Raw genomic sequence first — 7,543 nt, 5'->3', positions numbered from 1 at the left:
CTCGCGGATCCGCTTACAAAAGGCTTACCACCCAACGTGTTTAGAAAACATATAGCCAGCATAGGTTTAAGGGAAAGTCTATGATTCCTGGACTATAAAGGGCCCAAAAGTTAAAGTAACTATTTCAGATCAGAGACGTGCATTGTAGCTGTTAAATCTATCGGCGATTGACCGTGACGATGAAACATGCTCTATGCATCATCTGTGAAGAAATGAGTAAGGATAAAAGGATTGAAGTTTAAAGTTTAAAGATAAAAGTAATAGTGTGAGATCAAGGGGGAGAATGTTAGATTGATCTCTCAGCCAATAAGCCCAACGACCTATTGGGCCTTGGTCACGCGTCCTGATCGGTGGCGCCCAACCCTACATGGTTGGTGGGCCCCCGTTGCACTGCGCTATATAAAGTGGTGGGGGCCGGCGGCTCGAGGTACGAGGTTCATCATGAGCCGCAAACCCCACCGACAAACCCTAGACCAATCTGAGAGGGCGCGCAGCCAGCGACGGGAAGCTCCACTGACTTCGCCGTCGCCACTGCACTGCATCACCGTCTCCACTGCGTCGCCTCTCCTCACCAACCGTCGCTGCCCGTGTGCTGCCTCCATCACCGAACCTGAGATGGCCGGCTCCAGTTCATCCGCGACTCCCTCCGAGGGCTCAGGTTCAACACCAACACCTCTCTCTTTATCTCTTTGTCTCCACCTCTCGGTCTAGATGTACTAGGGCTTATCTAGATTAACTGGTTACCTAGAAGTCTTTCGGTTCTACTCTAGATCGTTTCTATGGATCTTACATTGGCATATTATTTACCTATATGGATGAAAGGTGTTCATTTGGATTTTTAGTCAGTCTAAAACTTCTGAACTCTCATGTGTACTTTGCCTTACTAGTGAAACAATTGATATGCCACATAGGTAAGATTGGTGAAATTACAAGACAGAGTGCAAAAAAGAAGCAAAAAAGAAGCGGAGAAGATGGATCTTTGGATTCAGTTATGTTTCTTTAATGGATGTGCTATAATTCTATCTGTTTTGGGTAGGGGAAACAATTGATATTCTCACGGCTTGCAGCAAAAGTATCGCAAGATTATTCCAATCACATTTAATTAATTGGAGGGAGGGGAGGTGGAGGAGGGAGGGAGGGTAATTTAGTTAGCCATTTGTTTATATCCAAAATACAACTATCTTTCTAAATAACATCTAGTAGTGAGGTTGTCTTTTCTTCCTTTCAAAGTAATTCGAAGTTTTTCCTAAATATCGAACACTTAAGCCATTTGCAAGTGTTGCATTTGAAATGAAATTATTTATTGGAAGATCGGTGCTAGAGCAAGTATCTTATTGGTTAAAAAGGGAAGATGTCAAGAGGACCAGCACACATGGAGTATCAAATGATAGCGAGTTTTGGCAAAGTTCTATATATGCTTTACACACCACAATAACATTAGGATCCTTAACCATGTTTCTTTATTATAGGATTCAATGGGTGTATGACTGGACAAGAGAAGCATTAGAAGCAATTTTCCAGTGTTGATACAGATTCTAGCTTCAATTCAGGTCAGTCACTACAACTATATTAACATAATTATTTATAATAAGTCTGATGCAACGTATATTGAAATTGTCTTGGTTTTAGATCCTTTATCATTTTTCTGAATATAGTATAGCAACATTCTAAGATTATTTTTCTTTTTCTAGTATTGCAGGTTACTATTGTTTGTGGCGCCCCTAGTCATCTTGTTACATAGCCAGAGTATGCTGGATGCTTGGTGAAGAAGTTGGAGAGCATATATGACTGATTTTTAATTCTCAAACTCTCTATGAATTCATATGTTATATGTAAAATGATGATAATGATGCTTCGTCCTATTCTAGATATCACCTCAAACACACCTTCGATGGGGTTTCCATATCGCCTAATTCTGTTGTGAAGGCATTTTTTAAAAATTGCTTCAAACATTGTTCATAAGGTGTACATAGATACCTTCTTTTGTGGCCTTTTTTGGCATTTTAGAACATTGTCTATGTTCACGTACTGTATGATGATTACTTATTTGATTTAACTACACTGCTTTGCTACCATGTCTGCTGGTATTTATTGTATTTTTTTAAATAACCAAGTAAGGTTGGTTGACCTAGTAGATCAGAAAAGTATGTAGTTGAAGAATATTTCATTTGAAATTCAAGGATGGATTGTGGTTATACAAGAATAAATGTTAGAGGTGGGATTGCGACTGAGTTGAAAAGATAAGACAATTTTTCTTTTCTCAGTACTCAAAAGAAGCAAAGGGAATGTATTTCTTTGCAAGGCTTTTTGTTAGACTCAGAACGAAGAAATGTTTTCACTTGGATTTTGAATATAGAAAGCAAAATCATATGAAAATGAGTTATAATATGATTGGTATTCTTAATGACCAAAAATATTAAATTTTACATCACTTTATATGGTTGTAGAGTCGAGATAAGTAGTGGGTTCAACCAATAGAATCATAAGAATTGTAATATTCTCCAATTTAATTTTAGGTAGTTTTTTATTTTTTAGTTTTCCCTATCATACATTTTTCTCTTGTAATATCACTCCATCCATAGCATGTTGAGCGAATAGTTTGAAAGTAGGCTTTAGCATCTATACAACCTTTTTAAGCGCCTACTTGTTGCTTAGGTATCATTTAGGATGACGATGTGATTGTCTATCATCCATGATGATACCTAGTGCGATCTTCTTATCTGCCATGAATTTATAGGTCAACATATATTTGTTTCTTTGTAACACTTTAGTTGCAACATTTTTTTTGTGCTACTGTAATGTACGTATTTCTCGCACATTTTAAATGTTCCGCTTATGTGTTACAATATAGTGCCACTTTTGTAACATTTTACTTGTAACATTAATTTTGTGTTACTATAATCATCGTTAGTAACACATTTTCATAAAACAAACGCATTGTGTTACAAACCTAGTCAGTAACACATTGTTTTGTGTCACTATCAAATTTTTCTGGAACACTTCGATGAATGTGTTACAAGAATATGTTACAATATCTATGTTTCCGTAACACATTGTTCATAAACTCATGAAGCCGGACACTGGTGAATGCTCGTGGACCGAGAAAATTGGAATTTTTTCCTTCATGCCAGACGGGATCGCTCAAATGCCATCGAAGCTGTGGGCTTCGCCCGAATGATTCTATGAAACGAGCGCTTCATGCTATTTTGCCATTTTGATATTTTAAGCAACTTTGAAAAATTTTCAGCCCTACTTTTCACCTTCTGTGATCGTTTTACCACTGCCTCATCTTCGTCGCGGCAGGCGGGCTCTAGCCTCTGGACGAGCGCATGGGCTCCGGGCAAGAGCCTGACGCCGGAGGCCGCCGCACTCGGGCCGCGCCTCCCCATCAAAATGTCTTTTAAATATTATGTCTAAAATATACTTTCATATCTACATAAAAAAGTGATTTCTCAATGAATAGTAAATTAACTAATCAAAACACAAAGGAACTCCAAAAACATCAGTAGCTTTTGGACCAGCAGAAGTTCACAGACTAGTATGCATATACCATGATAGCATGCTGGAGTTCAGAGTCTCCTTTTATCACAGATATACCTAAAACTTAATTTTCAAGAAGTAAACTTTTGTTGTTCAACTACACTGGCATAAAAACTCATGCTCATCAAATAAGTTCTGTTTCTTATTATAAGGGATTAAGCTAAACATGCATGGATACTAACGTAACACTATATGCGATAAACTGCCCCCTTGCTTATCAGCAGTTTATGGCCAAGGAGTTCTGGGTCTTCTTTAGTCTCCAGCAGCTATCTTTTCCTTTTGTGTGTGGACTATTCCAGATGCAACTATGTGTTTCTCTATCTATGTTCTAATGCCTGGACTACTATTCTGGATACAACTATGTGTTCAGAGCACATTTTATAAAAAAGAAAAAAGTACTAAACTGTGGACACGGTCAGAAATCATTAATCAAATGGCAGAAAATTATCCCACTATTCCTGATTCCACTTTCAGACCATCTTAAGTAACCTGCTTAGGTAATGCACACATTCAGTGATTTTCAGTAAGCAACTGTATGGTTCATTTTAACTTTTTCACGTGACTAGATCAATGCCCGTGCGTTGCAATGAAAAAACAATAAGACAATGATACTTTAAGTTTACACGTGTATTGTATCATGACAAACATTTAGTTTTTAGCCAAACATCGCTTTTACATGAGCGTCAATGAAGCACCAGAAAATTGACACTGAAACGCATAATTCAAATTTATCTTTAAAAGATAACCCTCTATTTTAAAATGTTATGGCTGTCACGCGCCTTAAATATAGTACGTCTGCAAAATCTATTAATCGCCGGGAGTTCCTGTCGGTGTTTCGAATAAGCACCGGCAAGTAAATTTATAGTTATGCACGTTAGGCCCGGATGGTGCGCTAATGGACACAAGATTTATACTGGTTCGGGCTGAATGTCCCTACGTCCAGTCTGTTGCTGATCGTGTTATTAGCACCGAAGATGGTTCGTAGTAGGGGGTACAAACGGTCGAGAGATGGACTGGTCCCAAGTCTCTGATGGAAGGGTTGAAAGGATGTCAAGAGCCCGATAGCAGCTTGACTGTGTGTGATGTGTGTTGTTCGTCAGGAGTCGGTCCAGAGTTCATCAAGCGTTGGTCGGCTCCGACCGGAAGGGTCGCGGTCGGAGCTTGGTGGTCCTGTGGTTGGGAACGTTGATGTCGATCTAGTGAGTCTGGGCTTCCCCCCAAATCCATCCCCCCTTCGGGGGAGGAAGCGCATCCCCTTTTATAGATGAAAGGGATGGCTTTACAGGTGAGAGGGGGAGAGTACATATATTTCTAAGTCTTGCTGCCTACGGTGATGAAAACTGGATAATGGTTGAAGCCCCCTAATACTATAGATGTCGCTGTAGGATGTCGGATGTGCACTGGAGGTCGAGCTATCTTCTTCAGGAAGGATGACGTTGGTACTTGCAAATTGATGCCTAGTGGCATGTGAGGAGCTGTGCTACGTTCACCCGGTATGGTAAATCCTGGAGCCCATACCGCGATCGATGTCTAGAGACACGCGGGGGGCTTACCATATGGGAGTTTCTAGCGGCCCTTACAATACTTTGTGTCAGGGTGGCTGCAGAGCACTGCTTCGTGCAGGGTATGGTGCCTGGTACAATGGTGTTGACTTGTGAGCCATGCCTTGCCTTTCTCCGCACGCCTTCTGGTTCTCTCCGAGCGGGCGTCCTCGGTCAGATGACTCCAGTCGGCCCTCAGTGCGCTGTTCGGAGAAGAGCGGTGAGCAGGCTTCCTGCGAGCCCTAGTCGCGGGGTCGGAGCAGGAAGCAGCGCTGTGGTCAAAGCCTTTTGATTGGAGGGGGTGTCCGGAGGCTGAAGCGAATACTCCGATTTGGTGGACCCGAGGGGCCATGAAGTTGGTGCCGCTCCCTTGGGATCATATCGTGGTGATAGCATATCCGTCATTTGTGGAGGACGCGAGTCTTTTTCTGGACCGTAGTGGTTGTCGTATGTTTATGTCGGGTTCCGTGCCCGAGGGCTGAAGGCGGCGCCCACAACTCTGTAGGGCGAAGAGCACGCGCCCACAACACTATTTAGGCTCTGCTACGCCTGGAAGGGTCTAAAGCATCCACCCCGTCGTTCCCTGGCAGTACTTTTTCTGTCGGGGCGCAGGGTATGGACTCTAGTATAGTGGTTTTGACTTATGAGCCAAGCCTTGCCTTTCTCCGCACGTCTTCTGGTTCCCTCCGAACGGGGAGCCCCCGATCGGATGGCTCCAGTCGGCTCTCAGTGCGCCGGTCGGAGAAGAGCGGTGAGCAGGCTTCCCGCGAGCCCCGGTCGCGGGGTCGGAGTCGCGGGGTCGGAGCAGGAAGCAGTGCCGTGGGCGTCCCTTAGGCGAGACCGAGCCCGTCCCTCGGGGGTCGGGCGAGGCAGAGTCAATCCCTAAGCTCTCGGGCGAGGCGGAGACTAGCCCTTAGCCCTCAGGCGAGACCGAGCCTGGCCCTCGGGGGTTGGGCGTGGCGGAGTCTATCCCTAAACCCTCGAGCGAGGCGGAGCTGGCCCAAAGGCGTCGGGCGAGGCAGAACCAAACTCCCATCATTCGGGCAAGAAACGTAGCGGCGCCCTTGTCCGTCCAGAAGTTTTTAACGTTCGATGGTTATTAGTTCCACCTCCTTGGGTACCCCAGTATTAAGTCCTCGATAGTTCCCATCATACATAAATTGCTCAATAATGAAAAACCACACAAATGGTGTCTAAGTTGTTATTGGTCAAGAAGTTCAATAGGCTGATGATTGCAAAATGATCAGTTGCTACGACATTCATCGTATTATAATAATCCAATATTCAGCTAGCCAGGCATCTGACACCAATCCCGCAATTGTTTCTCATCCCACAACCTTAGGCTGTGATTAGTTCGCAAAATTTAGGAATTTGGCTACTGTAGTATTTTTATTTTTATTTGACAATTAGTGTTCAATTATGGACTAATTAGGCTTAAAACGTTCGTCTCGCGATTTCCAACCAAACTGTGCAATTAGTTTTTTTCGTCTACATTTAATGCTCCATACACGTATCGTAAGATTCGATATGATGGCTACTGTAGCATTTTTTGGGAAACTTTCTGGGAACTAAACACAGCCTTAAGTGTCTTTCAGGCATCTGACACCAATCCCGCAACCATAATTTCTCATCCCACAACTACAAGTGTCTTATTTCACGCCTCCGGAAACAGTAATAAAACATGATCGCCCCTGTTATCCGAGACCGCACCGCACCTCATCCCAACCATACCTTTTCTGGTAGCAAAACAAATGCATCAACCCCTTATTCTCCAAGGCTGTACCACAAATGTGCACAATTCTGAGGATTGATTACGTAAGCATCATTTGGTTTTCTACAGCAGTATAATTAGTGATTAAAAATAAAAAAAATCAAGTAGTAATAATTTCTTGTTCGTTTCATACACCAGAATTGTGAGTTTCGCTTGCCAGGTAGTCAGCACACCCATGTTTACTGAATGGAAAAGCTCTTGCCTTTCCATTGAAAAATAAAAAAAAATATTTTCTCATTGCTGCAGAGATTCTTAATTTCTGAATTTTAATCTCAAAATCTGCAGAAGAACAGTACTGATGGATGGCTAACATGCAGTACTGGATTCAGATTCTTTACTGAGTGCCTGAGGCACTCGACAAAGGCCAAATTACACTCGGCAAAGTCTTTGCCGAGTGCGGCACTCGACAAAGAACACACGGCAAAAAATTGATCGGCAAAGTTCTCTTTGCCGAGTGTCTTTTATCGGGCACTCTGCAAAGGCTTTGCCGAGAGCCCCAGGGGCACTCGGCAAAGAAAAGCGACCATCACGGTGCTGGCCCTGTTGACGGTCGCTTTGCCGAGTGCCAACCCTACAGGCACTCAACAAAGATTTTTTATTTTTTTTAAAAAATTTCTTTGCCGAGTGCCCTCTATCCGACCCTTGGTAAAGATGTTTTATTTTTTTTTTCTAAAAATTCTTTGTCGAGTGC

Source organism: Miscanthus floridulus, unplaced genomic scaffold, assembly GCF_019320115.1.
Source record: "Miscanthus floridulus cultivar M001 unplaced genomic scaffold, ASM1932011v1 fs_609_2, whole genome shotgun sequence".
In the NCBI taxonomy this organism is placed as follows: Eukaryota; Viridiplantae; Streptophyta; class Magnoliopsida; order Poales; family Poaceae; genus Miscanthus; species Miscanthus floridulus.
Note: the sequence above shows the minus strand (reverse complement) of the source record.